At 42.3% G+C, this 17,902-nt stretch overlaps 1 long non-coding RNA gene across 2 annotated transcripts; it reads right to left on the bottom strand.

Moving 5' to 3' along the window:
- Positions 1-7,084: 7,084 nt before the first annotated feature.
- On the bottom strand, positions 7,085-17,769 carry LOC140197727 (uncharacterized). 2 transcript variants are annotated; one of them, XR_011886004.1, is made up of 5 exons: positions 17,585-17,769; positions 11,146-11,266; positions 10,608-10,770; positions 8,693-8,807; positions 7,085-7,894 (listed from the first exon to the last, which is right to left on the bottom strand). It is a non-coding gene; the product is annotated as an uncharacterized lncRNA (long non-coding RNA). The 2 variants fall into 2 exon arrangements; XR_011886003.1 differs by lacking the exon at positions 11,146-11,266 and having other exon boundaries at positions 17,585-17,765.
- Between the last annotated feature and the right edge of the window lie 133 nt (positions 17,770-17,902).

Here is a 17,902-nt window from a genome sequence, read left to right as displayed (position 1 = left end):
TACTTTGACAATAGTACTGGGTATGTTACTCTTTCCTTTTGAGTATCCCCTGTAAAGTAACATTGACAATTGATCAGTTTTTCTCACTTGCTTTTCTTTGACTGCCTAACTCTATTTTCTTCAGCTTTACTGCCTGTGAGATGAAGACACTGTGCATCCTTGTTCACCATCGAAGTGACAAAGGTCAAGGTGCTGAGATACCCCTAGAGTTAAAATTGTATTACAGTCTATTTGATTGGGCTCCCATGAAGTACCTCAGCACGTTATGTGGCTGCAGTTCAAAACAGCAAAGTGGATCACAAAGACAACTGTAGACATGCAAGTTAGTTTTCCCTTGTGCCTTATCTTAACTTGTGTGCTTAATGTGCTGTGGTTTGCAATCTGAATGGTTGAACTGTATGGTAACGGCTGACGTCACCTGTGTCACAGCGATGGAACTACACCTGACCTGTGTCGTTGAATGAGGGCGGGGGAAGTCTGCTGCTTGTCGGACATTGGCCCGTCTTGATTCATCAAACAGGCTTGGCTGTGCTGGTCCTTGCAAAGGTTAAAAAGGTGACTGGTATTTGCCATCCTGTTCTAGATGGGAACTTGAAGAGGTTAGGGAGAAGGGATGAGATTGGCGGGTGTACTCCACCTTGCCTACTTTGAGGTCATCCTGTATTTCTCCTTGATCTATTTGGAAGCTATTGTCACCCACTCGCAGTAAGACACCTACAGTATATTAACTATTACAGGTTGACGCTTCTAATGTGGGTTGTTACAGAAGTGACTTGCATCGTAAACAGTGATTCTCCCTATCACTTGTTGGTCTGGATCCGCAAGTGAGTAGGTGCCTGATTTGTTATATTTGATGTCAACACTCCAACCTGTGATGTTTGGAGAGGTGATGTCATTCTGACTTGCTTTCTGATTGCCTGAGCCGGTCCTGAGGCTCTCCAGGTCTTTTGGTCCACTTGGCTCATGCATTTGAAGGTTATATTCATGCAGGCTTGAAGTGATGGGAGTCAGCAGGGATCTGTGGAGAGATGGGGCTGGTGGTGGGTAGGAATACACAAGCACAGCATCCAGCTGTAAGGAAAAACTGCGCACAGCCACGAGGCAGGATACTGGGGAGAGACCCATGCAAGCCTGCTGACTGTGGTGCCTACTTAAGGTCAGGAATTTGGAAGGGTCCCTGCTGATTTTTGGACCAGGTGTGGAAAGGGTCTGGAACTAGTGGTGTAGGCATGTTCACCTCTCTATGTTGTGGTGCACTGACATTCTAGGCTACAGCAAGAACAATTGCATTGCAGCTACAGACCCAAGTTTTGGGAACATCTGTTATCCTGCAGCTTAAATTAAACCCAGAACTTTACCCCATCCTCAGGAGGTTCTGAAGCTCCTGACAGCTGAAGGATCACCTATAAGACTTGCTCCTTGCAGGAATGTACTCAAATAAGTGTCTGGCCATCTGTTGTTGGAAAGATTTCACTCTCTTCATGCCAACCTAATCAAAGGCTGATCTGAGGGGATGGAGCATTGTGTTTGGCTGTAGAGATTAGGAATTGTTGACTTTGTTGTGGTTTTCTCTGCTTGGGGGGGAGGGCAGGCCTGAGCTTCAATTTTGAAGAGCATTAGGTAGACCTCTTTATGGCTGACACAGATACTGGGAAGAAAAATTTGGCTTCAGAGGTTCTCAAGTGTGTATTCGGGGAATGAATGATTCTTTGTCTTGGGTACTAGCTGCTTCTGTGTGGACCTGGACTATATTCCCTTAAGGTGAGAAGATTGAGGGCTAAATTAATTGTGATGTTTTAGATGATTAAATTGAGAGGATGGGGGAAAGAACAACAGTTTCATTTGGAGGGCAAGCCTAGAATAAGGGGTATAACTGTTAGGCATAAAACATGGAGGAACCATCACAAACTCATAGTCATAGTCATACTTTATTGATCCCGGGGGAAATTTGTTTTCGTTACAGTTGCACCATAAATAATAAATAGTAATAAAACCATAAATTTTAATAGTAATATGTAAATTATGCCAGGAAATAGATCCAGGACCAGCCTATTGGCTCAGGGTGTCTGACTTTACAAAGGAGGAGCTGTAAAGTTTGATGGCCACAGGCAGGAATGACTTCCTATGACGCTCTGTGTTGCATCTCGTGGAATGAGTCTCTGGCTGAATGTACTCCTGTGCCCAACCATGACATTATGTAGTGGATGGGAGACATTGTCCAAGATGGCATGCAACTTGGACAGCACCTTCTTTTCAGACACCACTGTCAGAGAGTCCAGTTCCATCCCCACAACATCACTGGCCTTATGAATGAGTTTGTTGATTCTGTTGGTGTCTGCTACTCTCAGCCTGCTGCCCCAGCACACAACAGCAAACATGATAGCACTGGCCACCACAGACTCGTAGAACATCCTCAGCATCCTCCCACAACCCCTGATGATCCTATGATTTCACATGAGAGAATCCTTCAGGAAGGTGAGCCCATGGAAAACATCCAGCCCAGACAGGGCTAAGACCTGGGCTGATCAGCTGGCTGGAGTGTTTAACCTCCCGCTTAGGCTCGCTTCAAGTAGGCTTCAATCATATCATTGCTTAAGAAGAACGCAGTAACCTGCCTCTATGACTACCATCCAGTAGCACTAGCATCCACTGTGAAGAAATGTTTTGAGAGGTCGGTGATGAAACACGTCAACTTCAACCTGAAAACTGATTTGGAACCACTCCAGTTTGCCTACTGGAGCAACAGGTCCATAGCAGAAGCCATTTCATTGGCTCTTCAATCAACCCTGGAACACTGGGCATCAGGATGCTCTTATTCGACCACAGTCCGGCATCCAATACCATCATTCCCTCAAAACTATTCAATAAGCTTTAAGACCTTGGCCTTAATACCTCCTTGTACAGGAGGTCTGGGAAGAAAGACAAGGGGGGGGGACCCAGAGGATGGGCAAGAGGTATATTCAGAGGGACAGAGGGAGAAAAAGGAGAGTAAGAGAAAGAATGTGTGCATAAAAATGAGTAACAGATGGGGTACGAGGGGGAGGGGGGGCCTTAGCGGAAGTTAGAGAAGTCGATGTTCATGCCATCAGGTTGGAGGCTACCCAGACGGAATATAAGGTGTTGTTCCTCCAACCTGAGTGTGGCTTCATCTTTACAGTAGAGGAGGCCGTGGATGGACATGTCAGAATGGGAATGGGATGTGGAATTAAAATGTGTGGCCACTGGGAGATCCTGCTTTCTCTGGTGGACAGAGCATAGATGTTCAGCAAAGCGGTCTCCCAGTCTGGATCTCTCTGGGTCCCCCCCCCCCCTTGTCTTTCTTCCCGGACCTCCTGTCCCATGATCCTCTCGTATCCCCTTTTGCCAATCACCTGTCCAGCTCTTGGCTCTATCCCTCCCCCTCCTGTCTTCTCCTATCATTTTGGATCTCCCCCTCCCCCTCCAACTTTCAAATCCCTTACTCACTCTTCCTTCAGTTAGTCCTGACGAAGGGTCTCGGCCTGAAACGTCAACTGCACCTCTTCCTAGAGATGCTGCCTGGCCTGCTGTGTTCACCAGCAACTTTGATGTGTAGAGTTGTTGGTGCATGGGTAGCAGTGGCTTTTCTTGCTGGAATAGCTTCCACCATTTTGGAGCTTAGTCCACTACTGCCATGACATCTGAGTATCACTGACAGTTTGGTAATGTACTGCTCTTGTAGGTGCAAAAATGAACCACGCGGGACAGGCAACCTAATTGTGGTAGTTTTTCTGCTGTTCCAGAATTTGTTTTTTGGCAGAGCGTGCATTTTTCCAACTTTTGTTGAGCTTGTGTCTTAAAACTTTGGATTGCATCTCCACTGGGGAAATCTATTGATCATTTTGTTTTATCCAGTGTGTCCTAAGAAGTGTATCTGCTGTGCCAGGTAAGGAAGCAACAGAATTGGAGCTACCAGTCTGTGACTATTTCCATATCTCCATGCTCCATCGCTGTTTAATTCCCCATCATTCTTCAACCAGAACCATTTTTCTTCCTTGGAGCATTGAGCTTCCACTTCATGAATATCTTGTATAAAAATATACGACAAAGAATTCTCATTTGTTACCGTAACTGCAGTTGCTGAGTTCACTTCATGTGTTCTCTGTACTTCGTTTAATTATTCGGCTTATTTCTTTTATTTTATCCCTTCCCATGCTGTATTTTTTGCAATTTCCACTGTTTTCCATTGTAGACATTTTGGAGTGGATTTTATATTTTAATACAACCACTTTTGGTGGCAATTGTATGACAACCATTAGTTTCTGTTCTAACTGGCTATTCTTCAGTGGGGGTCAAACTTAGGCTGAAGTTTCTAAAGTTGTGAACAATTCCAAAAGCATATTGAGAATCTGTGTAGATGTTAGCTGATATTCCTTCTGCCATGTTACAGGTTTCACTCAGGGCTTCCGGTTCTGCCTGTTGTAGAGAGGTACCAGGTACCAGGAGCTGTGCCTCTTGATGCCAATACTTCGGTTTTAGAAACAGCGATCCATCCCGCTATTCAAACTCCTTCCTCACTTGTTGAGCAGCCATCAATGCACAAAATCAGATCTGTGTTCAATACAGGCATTTCTTTCTAATGCTTTTCATCTCTGCAGCATGTTACTGCCCTTGCACAGTCATGGTCATCATAGTCTCCATGTGTGGAAGTAACATTGTAGCTAGATTCACTGGACTTGCTCACTGGATGATTGTATTAGGTGCCTCAAGAACAGTAGGCCATTTGGACTAGTGGTAGTGGTTACCTAAGAAGCCCTATTGATTGTCAGTAAAGTGAATGCAGACATCAAACATGCAAAACTTGATCAAGCATAATGCTAGAAATAACCATGACTGCCAGATAGATTGCCTGTACTGCTCATAAATATGAACCCCAACCTAATGCTACATTATCAAATTTGGCAGAGTAATAACCAACGAGATGCTGTTGGTCTCCATGTTATTGAGTCAAGACTGTTGTCTTGTACAGGGTACATCTAATTGGCGTACGGGGTAAATAGTTTACCCTGTATCGGGGTTCCTAATGCAGTTACAGTACATAATATTGCCTCTCAAGTCTGAAATGCTTCCAGTGCTGTTCATTAAGAGTCATAGGGTCATCCGATGACTTGTTGTCCTTCAGCAGATTGTTGAGTGGTTGGGCAATTTCGGCATGTGAATCAACCCATGCTCTGCTGTAGTTGCACAAACCCAGAAATGATCGGAGTTGCTGGGCTGTTGTAGGCGGTTCACCTATCTGACAGCCTTCGCATGATCCTCTGATTTCCTGCTTACCTTGGGAAATTTTCTGTCCCAAGTACACTACTTCTTGTTGAAGTTGTGCCTTGTCCAAATTTGCTTTGTGACCCTTAAGTAATCGAGCAAATAAAGCACATCATGTTCAAGTTGATCTGCGGTATCAGATGCAATCAAGGAATCAAGGCATCCTCCACAGACAGTATAAAAATCCAGTCAATGGCTGGCAGGTCCCTCAGATGTTGCCTTAGTACCATGTGGTAGACAATAGGACTGTTGTGCAGCCCTTGTGGTAGCCTTGTCCACTGGTACAGTTGTCCATTAACTGACAACCATAGTTGACATTAAGGTGCTGGCTTCAGGGAACTGAAATTATTAGTGGATCTGCCAGCAGAGGGGTTAACTTGTCAATACACTAAATCCACTGTCAGTCTCCAGGTGCCATTCACTTTATTAGGCCAAATGGACTGTTCGATAAGACCTCAAATGGGAGCCTGTTCTTCCAAACAACTCTTGTAAATTTTGTTCGTCTCCTATGTTGTCATCAGCTCTGAGTCAACTGTCTGGATTTCCTGACAAAACAACATAGTAGCCAGAATTTGGGTGCCAGCATGTGGGTGCAATCTGTAAATGTTCTTAATACGCTGAAGTTCAGACCAAGCTCTGACTACCTCCTTTTTTTGTTGGGTATGTGGAATTTCTTTGGATCATTTATCAATCTTTTCTGGTTCAGGTGGTTAGAAACGTAGAAACATAGAAAACCTACAGCACAATACAGGCCTTTTGGCCCACGAAGCTGTGCCATACACGTCCTTACCTTAGAAATTACCTAGGGTTACCCATAGCCCTCTATTTTTCTGAGCTCCATGTACCTGTCTAGGGGTCTATTAAAAGACCCTATTGTATCCGCCTCCACCACCGTTGCCGGCAGCCCATTCCACGCACTCACTACTCTCTGCGTAAAAGAAAAACTTACCCCTGACACTTCCTCTGCATCCATCATCAGGGATCCGCACCACCCGGGTCATGCTCTCTTCTCGCTGCTGCCATCAGGAAGAAGGCACAGGAGACTCAGAACTTGCACCACCAGGTTGTGGAACAGTTATTACCCCTCAATCATCAGGCTCTTGAACCAAAGGGGATAACTTCACTCAACTTCACTTGCCCCAACATTGAAAAGTTCTCACAGCCTATGGTCTCACTTTCAAGGGCTCTTTGTCTCATGTTCTTGATACTTATTGCTTATTTATTATTATTATTTCTTTCATTTTGTATTTGCACGGATTGTTGTCTTTTGCACATTGGTTGAGCACTCAAATTGGTGTGATGTTTCATTGATTCTATTATGGATTTATTGAGTATGCCCACAACAAAATGAATTGCAGGATTGTATCTGGTGACATATATGTACTTTGGTAATAAATTTACTTCACTTTGAACTTTTGAATTCAAGCAGTTTGAGATAAGCTGATTAAAAGGATTGAACCTGTCAATATAGTTGGACCACAGTTCAGCTAATACTGGTAAGGAAGACATGTAGAAAAAAAAATATGAAGCAAAGGAATGCATTGAAAGCTAATGATGCGAGGTACAATCTATCCTCAAATAAATCGTAAAGGGGCAGTGAAAACTTATGTACCAGTCTCCTTTCCTAGGCAATACAAAGGAAACCCATCAACAATGGGATCTAGTGATGGAAAATCAACAGATAAGTGGGGTGGATCTAGACAACCGTGAATACACGATAATAAGAGTTATGATTAAAGGACAAAGCATAGTTAACGATTGGACCAAGGAAATAAGAGATGAATACAAGAATGGGAGATTCTTTAAAAAGTATTTAATGAAGTTGTTGGTTGGTTGGCATCCACGTCTCGAAGGACAATGGGTGATGATGATCATAATCACAAGCCTGGGCGGAAGGTATGGAGATCCTGAGATGCCCGGTTGTCAAGATCTCCCTCTCGTCCTCACCAGTAGTCCAAAGGAAAGCTCATAAAGCAATACGTTTGGCACCAGCTTGGCTACAGGTGCTGTCAGAAGGATGTTCAATGATGTCCAGCTTCCTTAGGGGCTCCACTGCGGATTTGCTGTCTGAGTTTACTCCCATAAGCCCTCATCTCTCCTGAGGCTGCCCACAAGGCAGTGAGGCTATTTACCCATAGCTGGGGATCTGGTTCATGAGCACCAGGGTGTGCCCACACACCAGTGAGGCTGCGTGCTACGTGTGCAGGGGCCAGACCTCCTCCCCATCCTCTGTAGTTCAGTCTGAGTCCGAAAGGAGTTCAGTTTCCGTGTGTCACCAGCGAGGAGGCACGACATGAGGCTTGTTGTTGGAGAAGCTATGTGCTGGTAGGGAGAGACCTACACACTCGGCTCTCCTTTTCGCGAGACTGCTAGCCAGCGGTGGAAGCTGAAATTGAGAGCGACAAGCGCTCCCCACTACACTACCACTCTAGATGTGTTACAACAACCAGCTTGACAGTATTTTACTATATATTACTAAAAAGGCCAAACTAGGTTAGGATAAAGAATGCAAAGACGAATCTGAGTGAAATTGCTAAAGTTATGAATAATGAAAGAACCTATAAAAACTTAAGTAACAAAATGAAATTGAGTTTCCAAGAGCTGGAAGATAAACCTGTAAGTAATGACAAAAAGAACAATATTGAATACTTTTTCACAATTAATACCATGGAAATTATGAAAAACATGACATAAACCACAGGAAGGAACCAAAAAGAATGAAAATAAATATAAGGTAGAAAGAAGAAGCAGCTGTTAAAAGTCTCAAGGAAGATTGTTCCAGATGGAATTCACTTGTACATACTGCACCATCTATTATAAAGAATCACCAGCTGGTTAAAATATTGCCAATCATAGGAAAGAAATCATAATTTTTTTTACAGATGCAAAAGATAAACACACCAGGAACTGAAAATAAAATAAACAAGGCCTGGATTCTGATGAGAATCAGATTAAAATCTTTTCAATGTTTTCTTACTACCAATCATAAATGCTTGCGGGAAATTGGCATTTATGTTGGCTATTGAGTAATAAGGGATCACTGTCTCATTTACATATTGGGCTATTTTGAATTTTTCAATTCTCAAATATTGTATAGGCAAACTTGGCTAGTATAGGGAGCACCAAAGGTTTCTCCTCAATTGGTGATGGCAAGTGTCCTTTTTTGTGGAAATGTGACTAATTTGTCCAAGTTTGACGATTTGCATTTTTATAAGTCTCCAAATCACTAACCAATGTCCCAGTGACCCACTTTAGATAGTACATATGATGTACCAGCAGATAATCAGATAATTGTGCTAATTTAAAGAGATTAAAACATTGCAAGGAAATATTGAATGACATTCAGGAATTTTTTCTGAGCAGTCTACAGTGACATAATAACAGAGAAAAGGGCATGGAAAAAAGTACCTACCAACTGAGAGAGATGAAGAGGCTGGTGTGAGGCATAAAACAGAACAGTCCAATGGGCTGAATGACATTTTATTTTTGGTGATGCAGACTGTGTAATTGAATAGAATTTCTTTTATCTATCAAATAAATAAAAATACTTAAATATAATTTAAAGAAGCTGGCATCTTGGTAGCTAATGTTTTATCTTCTAAATCTCTATAATCCATCCAGATTAAATTAAATCATGAATTTAGTTTGTGACTACTTAATAGATAACAGTTCATTCATGGATTTGCAAGAGGTCCAGTGCTTATTACTATTCAGCAGTAGCGTTTTAATTAATACAGAATAAAAATTGTTATGCGTTTAGATTCCTTAAACAGTGGACAGATCAATTAACAGTTATATAAATTGAGACAAGAACAGGAGTTTATAGGTTAAGGGTGAAAGGTGAATATTTAAGGGGAGCCTGAGGCAGAACTTCTTCACTGAGAGGCTGGTGCAAATGTGAACAAGCTACCAGCAGAAGTGGTGGGTGCAGGCTCGATTTCAACACTTAAGAGAAATTTGGATAGATGCATGGATGGGAAGGATAGTCCAGATGTGAGACAGTGGACTAAGCAGAATAATTGTTTGACATGGACTAGATGGGCCAAAGGGTTGTTTTTGTTCTGTAAACATGTAAAACTTACATGCTTACAGAACCAGCAACCAGCATCCAGGCTGACTAGAGCTGATTTGGACGAGCTCACCTTTCTGAACCTCTAGAATGATTAAATCAATGAGATCATAAGTGATCTATACACTAACTCTGTGGATTTTAATTCATTTGCTGAACAAGAAACCAAACTTATTTTTGTTATTTTCAATTGCTCCCTCCATGTTTCAGGTTTTCACTCTCTGAATAGTCTGGCTCTAATTTTAGCCCCCTCCATTTCAGGACTGTCATCAAGAAGAAGAAAGATCCACTGTTTCATAAATCCTCATAATGAAAAGGTGGATACTCCTAAATTCTTCTCCTTATGTGGAGATTGCAGTAAGGCAAAGGTTAAAATAATGTGCTGATAGAGACAGTGTGCAGACATTGTAACAAAGCAACACATGGCCTTGAGAACCTAGTTCCCCTCTTCACAGGTTGGGACTTAAAATCAGCAGACAAACCTAGACGGGATAAGAATGCATAGGATTATACCACACACACTTGCTATTGGACAGTAAGTTTACTAATTCTAAGGCAATTGTGACCTTTAACTTGGGTTTTTTTTCATTATTAATACCTGAAAAAAGGAATTGTGAGTGGTAGCTATTGTATACATGCAAATAATGGAATTCAAAGGTGCACAAGTTTCCATTGGATCAATAACTGTATAAAAATCCCCATTCTGATATGTCAGACATTTTAATTCCACGTCCCACTCCCATTCCGATATGTCACTCATTTTAATTCCACGTCCCATTCCCATTCTGACATGTCTATCCACGGCCTCCTCTACTGTCAAGATGAAGCCACACTCAGGTTGGAGGAACAACACCTTATATTCCGTCTGGGTAGCCTCCAACCTGATGGCATGAACACTGACCTCTCTAACTTCTGTTAATGCCCCACCTCCCCTTCGTACCCCATCATTTATTTATTTATTTATTGTTTCTTCACTCTTTTTTCTCCCTCTGTCCCTCTCACTATAACTCCTTGCCCATCCTCTTGGCTCCCCTCCTCCTTTCTTTCTGCCTAGGCCTCCCATCCCATGCTCCTCTCCCTTCTCCAGCCTCGTATCCCTTTTGCCAATCAACCTCCCAGCTCTTAGCTCCATCCCTCCTCCTCCTGTCTTCTCCTGTCATTTCGCATCTCCCCCTCCCCCTCCCACTTTCAAATCTCTTACTATCTCTTTTTTCAGTTAGTCCTGATGAAGGGTCTCAGCCCGAAACGTCGACTGTACCTCTTCCTATAGATACTGCCTGGCCTGCTGCGTTCACCAGCATTTTCTGTGTGTGTTGCTTGAATTTCCAGCATCTGCAGATTTCCTCGTGTTTGCGTTTAAAAATTGACAATTTTGATTGGAATTTTCAATACAGTTTGGTGACAGGGGCTGAACTGTTGTCCTTGTCCACATGTAAATAAAGTGTAATTAAGAAATTAGTTAATGTTGTCCAGTTAAACATTAACAATGCTTCAACCCCAGTACACCCACAAAAACATGTAGATATACCCTATGTTCTAAAAATAGTGACATACATTAATAAATGTTTCAGTATTTAATGGAAAATGATATTAGCTAATAACTTATTTTTATTGAAACTTACGGGTTGTAATTGGTTTTGAAATGACAAGATGCAGTTGTATAAACAAAAACAACCTTAAAATAGAACAACGCATCACAAGCAGCCGGTTGGCTGAAGTGCATGAAAGCCCATTGCGGTACTGTACAGGCAATGATTGGTTCCGCAATGTCTACGTGCATATCTGGGACAACTTACAGAAAAACACAGCAAGCCAGCTGATAACAAAGACTGAATGCATTCTGCATCTTGGTTCCAAATCACCCCAAAGTTCAGAAATGGTCCGATTATCCTATGCCTGGTCTCAATGGCTTTTGAACTGGAAGACAGAATTACAGATTTCCAATGGCCTGCAGGTTACTGCGTTCATAAAGTTATTACTCAGGGAACATGGATGCAATTAGTTATCTTTCAGCATTGGTAGAAATGCTACCAGAGCAGAGAAGTGGTCCTGAATGAAGCACACTGCATGAGTCATAAAATGCAACCATTCAACGGATCAGTGATCACAGACGATAATTGCAAACACTCAGTTATGAATTGTCAGATAACTGTAACACCTTGAGCATCACAACTTTTAAAAATTGATTAAATTAAAATTTTTTAAAACTTCAAGAAATTGACTTATATGGAGAGGCAGATAGATAAACAGCCATCAAGTTGAAATGCTAACTCTTCCATGCTACAAAAGCTTTAAAGATTTTCCAAAATTCAGAATTCCACCTTCCTTGGCATGTTGCTTTAATTCTTTGCCACACCACATTATGGGATATCTACAGTATGATTCTTTAATTTTGTTGAAACATCACTGAACACTATTAACAACATTTCTCTTTCCAAGATCTTACATAACCTGGCAATTATTTCCAGCACTTGAGTTATTTACACTTCTGCATTAACGTACAAGGGCGAGAAAGAAATCTGTGTGAGGGCAGGAGCCATTAAAAGGGGCAGGGCTCGCTGCGTGTGAGTTTCACTTGGAAAAGTGAAAAGAAGTTCGATTTAAATGGAGCAGCCATTGTTGGAGTGGACAGGGTTGGAGTGGGTGAATTGAGGCTTTGGCTCAAGAGGCTTCAGCAAGAAGTGGCTGAGGCCAAAATTTACTCCTGGTAAGCTTCTTTTCTTTCTTCGCTATTACATAGGTAGAACAGCAAGAATGGAACCCCGGGCAATTGTGTGCTGCTCCTGCATGCTTGTGGAAAGTCAGGGTGACCCCTCAAGTGTCCCTGATGACTACACCTGCAAGAAGTGCATCCAAGTGCAGCTCCTTGCAAGCCACATTAGGGAACTGGAGCTGAAGCTGGATGGCCTATGGATCATTCCAGAGAAAAGGAGTTGATAGATAGAAGCCACCAAGAGACAACCACACCATAGCTGCATGAGGCAGATAGCTGGGTGACTGTCAGAAGTGGAAAAGTGAGTTAGATAGATACATTTATACTGAACTTTGTACTAAGTACACATATATCACCATATATGTTACCCCTGTGGCTGTTGTCAATAATAAATATACCACCTTGGATACTGTTGGGTGGGGGTGGGATGAACTACTAGGAGAAAACTGCGAAGTCCAGGTCTTTGGCACTGAGCGTGGCTCTGTGGCTGAGAAGTGAAGGGGGAGCAGAGGAGTGCAGTGGTGATAGGGGATTGAATAGTTAAAGGGTACAGACAGGAGATTCTGTGGATGTGATACTCTGGATGGTATGCTGCTTCCCAGGTGCCAGGTTCAGGGACAACTCAAATCAAGTCCACAGCAGTCTTAAGGGGGAGGGAGAGCAGCCAGGCATAGTGGTGCATCTTTCTGCCAATGAGATAGCTGGGAAAAGAGAAGAGTGAATATAGAGCAGTAGGAAGGAAGCTAAAAAGCAAGACTTCAAGGATAGTAATCTCTTGACAGTTGTCTCTGCCACATGCCAGTGAGTATAAGAATAGGACGATATCACAGGTGGAACGTGTGGCTGAAAAATTAGTGTGGGGAGCAGTTATTCAAATTTGTGGATCATTGGGATCTCCTCAGGGGAAGGTACGACCTGTATAAAAGGTACAGATTACACCTGAACTTGAGAGGGACCAATGTCCTTGCGGGCAGGTTTGCCAGAGCTGTTGGGGAAGACTTACATTAAGTTGGCGGGGAGTGAAAACGAGAATGATAGGTCAGATGATAGAGCAGTTGGTGTAAATATAGATTCAATGTATTGAGAGACTGTGAGGAAGGATATTCAGTGAATGGGGCATAACAGTCAATTGGATGGGTTGAAGTGTGTTTCCTTTAATGTGATAAGTATCAGGAACAAGGGGTGATAAACTTAGAGCATGGATCAGTACAGGGAAATACGATGTCGTGGCCATTGCTGAGATTTGGCTGTTACAAAGGCAGGAATGGCTGCTAGACATACCTTGTTAGTACAAAAGTGGTTAGTATTTACATGGGAGACTAGGTTCGATTTCACAGTGGGGAGTTCCGAAGATTTTTGAGGTGGCACAGTAGGATAGCGATTAATGCAATGCTGTTACAGTATCAGTGATCCAGGTTCAGTTCCTCTGCTCATGACTGCATGGGTTTCCACAGGGTGCTCCAATTTCCTCTCACATTCCAAGGACATACAGGTTAGTAGGTTAATTGGTCATGTGGGTATAATGGGGTAGTGTGGGCTTGTTATCATGCTGTACCTCTAAATAAATAATAGGGTGGGGGGGTAATAGAGGAGGGGTGTGAAATTGCCAGTCAGGGATAGTATCAGTAGGGACACTGTTGATCAGGGTTGACCATGGATGTTGTGTCCTACTGTTTACACAAGCCAGAGCAGTACGATATGGAGACCATGCATCAGGCTCCCCCTCTCCACACAGCTGAGGAATCCAAAGGAACGGCAGAGACCGATACCGTTTGGCACAGGTGGCATCACAGGGGTTGCCAGTCAGCATTGTACTCAACATGGGATGGCCTTAGTGACTCCAGCTCTGGATTTTTTCCTCAGAGTTTAGTCGCGAAGCCTTCCCCATGAGGGGTATAGCAGCAAGGCAGCGGAGGTTTGAAATCAGTTTTCCTTCTAGATGAGGTACCGATCATGGCTGACCAGGGGCTCTGCCTGAAGCAACTGGTTGTTAGTCACCAGTAACCAGTCTTCTCCCCTTCTCCTGTCAGTAGAAACAGTTCCACTGGGCTTAGTAATTAAGCCACACGTGAAGGCTAGGAGCTGGACTTGGTTGCAAAGGTTATTTGAGAGACACGGCATTGGGAGCATTTAATGGGTATTACCACTTATCCCCCCTACCCACCTCTGGCTATGGCGACCTTAAGGAGCCCAGAACTGTAAACAGGTTGACTAGAGGAGAGGCTTTATAGGACCGGTACTACACAATGACCCTGATCAGGTGACATATCTCAGTGGGTGAACATTTCGGAGCTTATTTACATAACGTGTGTCGAATCCTTCCTGTCGACACCTTCTGCTACATCTTGCACAAATGAGACCACAACTCCCTGACCTTCAGCATAGCCTTGGATGGTAGTAGACGGTATGGGGAAGTATTTAATTGGAAGAGGGCGAATTATAATACTATTAGGCAGGAACTTGTGACCATAAATTGGGAACGGATGTACTCAAGGAAATGTGCAATGGAAATGTGGAGGTTGCTTCGGGATTACTTACATGGGTTTCTGTATAGGTTTATCCCATTGAGTCAGGGAAAGAATGATAGGGTAAAGGACCATGGTTGACAAGTGAGGTGAAACATTTAGTCTAAAGGAAGAAAGAAGTATTCTTAAGATTTAGAAAACAAAGATCAAACAAGGTACTGGAGAGTTATAAAGTAGCCAGGATGCAACTTAATAAGGGACTTAGGAGAGGTAGAAGGGAACACGAGGTCTTGGTGAGTAGGATTAGGGAAAACCCCAAGGCCTTTTATATGTAAGTATAAGGATGACTCTTTCCCCGTGGGTTGTCACCTTGTCGTGGTGGAGAAGCTTATGTGGTTCTGTGATCCCGAGAGCAATGGCGTCTGGAGCTATGCTCCTGGTAGGGTCACCCATGGCGGTAAGGTCGAGGGTGAGATCCCTGACGAAGAACAATCCAACCAAGACCTCAACGGTGGAATAGGCGGACAAAGTTACTTCGAATTCAACGGCTGTGAAGGCGGATGGAGGCTGCAACAAATCCATCAGCTCCAATCCTCATGGCTTCCATGCCATTGGAATCAGTTGGTTGATTTGTAAAGTATCGTGTGCTTCTTGGAGCGCAATGTCAAGTACACGTTAAACAAATACATGCACAGGCGTCTTCGCTCTGTGGGCCACTTCTTCAGAATGAAGACCATCATCCTCGATCTTGAGGGATAGCCACAATGATAAGGATGACCAGAGTGAGGGTAGGACTGATCAGGGATAAAAGAGGAAACGTGCCTGGAGTCGGAGAAGGTAGGGGAGGCCCTTAATGAACATTTTGTCTCCGTATTCACCAGAGAGAGGGAATGTGAGGTCAGCTTAGAACAGGCTAATGTGCTGGAACATGCTGAGGTTAGTGATGCTGTAACTTTCGAAAAGCATTAGGATACACAAGTTCCCAGATTACTACAGGAAGTGAAGAAAGAGATTGCTGCACTGTCGTCCATGATTTTTGAGTCCTTAATGACCACAGGAGTAGTAGTAGTACCAGAAGATAAGAGGATGGCAAATGTTATTACTTTGTTCAGGAAAGTGAGTGAGGATAACTCTGGGAATTATAGACCACTGAGTCTGACATCAGTGTTGGGCAAAGTATTGGAAATATTTTTTAGAGAAAGGAATTGTGAGCATTTGGAGAAGCATAGTCTCATTAGGAATAATCAGCATGGCTTGCTGAGGGGTGGGTCACACCTTACAACCCAATTGACTTTTTTGAGGAAGTGATAACACAAATTGAAGGTAAAGCAGTTGATGTGATATAAATTGACTTTACTAAGGCACTTGACAAAGTTCTGCATGGTAGCCTCATTTAAAAATCTACAGAAATGGGATCAAGAAAAACTTGCATGGGGATTCTGCAGGGAGCGCTCATGGAGTGAGGTCGTCTCTCTGGCTTCGCTCCATTCCCGTTATCCTTTTTAACCTATGATCTCCTTGATCTAATCAACTTTAAGTACACCAGAAGACTTACTTTATCTCTCTGAATTATCGATTAATTGACTTCCTTTTGTCAATCGCAACTTTTGAGCTTAAAGAAATGAGTACGAGATCTAAAACCAAAGATGGGAAAGACGCTGCTGGGAACGGAGGAAAGAAGAAAGGTGACTCTAAACCAACGGAATTAACTTACGAAGTTATGGTGAAGTGTTTGGAGGAAATGTTTGAGCAGCATCGGATAAAATTATCTGAAAGTTTAACTGCTCAATTTGAACAACATCGTCAAAGCCTTAATGAAGATTTAAAATCAATCACGGAATCTTTGAAATTCCTGAATGCTGATGTTCAAAAACACGATGCAAAAATTTCTGAGCTGGATACTAAATCTCAGAAGACGGATACAAAAGTTGAGATCTTAGAGAAGAATCTAGCTTCGACTACTAAACAGCTCCAACAACTTAAATCCAAAGTTATTGATCTTGAGAATCGATCGAGAAGACAAAATTTACGTTTAATTGGCCTACTCGAGGATGTTGAGGTTGGAGATCCTGTAATATTCTTTGCTCAACTTTTAAAGGATTCGTTCGGTTCAGTTTTTCCCAACGATCCTCCATTACTCGATCGCGCCCATCGTATACCGTGGGTAAAGTCGGCAGCGGCTGTTTCCAAACCCAGACCAGTTATTCTTCGTTTCCATTATGTTAATGTTAAAGAACAACTTCTCCAGATCGCTCGTCGACAAGGGATGATCAAGTATCACCAGCATTCCTTCAGGATAGTTCAGGACTACAGTCCTGAAGTGAAGGAACGACTGACTTTTAAACCTTTAATGTCGGAATGCTGTCAAAAAAATCTCAAACCGGCACTACTGTATCCTGCACGACTCAGAATCTCTCTTCCCGATGGAAATCGTCGTGTTTTCCACTCTACAACTGCCGCTCGGAGCTTTTTGGATGATAATTTCCCATCTGATACAGACACCCTCTCTTAATCTGTGTTTGGTGCTTTCAGCACCAATTTTTTTTTCTCTCTCTGGTGTTTTTCTTCAAAATAAACCTTCTACTACTGTGCGATGAAGGTTTTATATAAGTTTAAGATTTTTGTTCTTTGTTCTTTACTATAGTGATTATTCTATAACTTATATAGAATATTTATCTTCTGTGAATAACATCACTTTCCCTTAGTTAACCTTTTGTTTTAATTTATCCTTTTTTGTTATTACTAATGATCCGATCCGACGGTCATTTGTAGTTATATGCTTCCTATTTTTGATTTTCGCATAATTAAAATGGAGACTTGTCTTTCTTTTTCTATAATTTTTATTTTTTTTCGGGACGCCATGTTCTTATGCTTCTTCTTCCCATAATCCAGTTTTCTTATTTTGGAAGCGTTTTTTTATTTACTCGTTTATAATTAACTAATTATATGCACTGATACTGGTTTCTTTTATTTTATATATTTTAGTAATTTTTACTATGGAGACTAATTTACAATACTGTTTATTTTTCACATATTAGTCTTTGGGAGGTCACTTACCTAACATATATTTTTGGAGTTGCCCCGTGCAGAAATGGGTTTAAAGTTAATATTAATTAGCGCTTTCTTCAGCCTTCTTTGGCTCAGTTCGGGTTTCTACTTGGGGTTGGGGGAAAGGGTGGTCTTTTTCTTTTTTAATTTTTTCTATTGGGCTGATTCAGAACTACAAAGATGTCCCCAGTGTCGAGATTTCCGGTTCCTCTCTAATCATGTATTCCTCTTCCGATTTCATGAGCTCACATTATGGTTAACCCCTTACTCACCAAAGGGTTAATTTTTAGTTATGGCTCATTCTATTAATTTTGTCTCTTGGAATAC

This window comes from Mobula birostris, chromosome 5 (genome assembly GCF_030028105.1).
Source record: "Mobula birostris isolate sMobBir1 chromosome 5, sMobBir1.hap1, whole genome shotgun sequence".
NCBI lineage: Eukaryota > Metazoa > Chordata > Chondrichthyes > Myliobatiformes > Myliobatidae > Mobula > Mobula birostris.
This window is presented reverse-complemented; position numbering and strand designations above follow the sequence as displayed.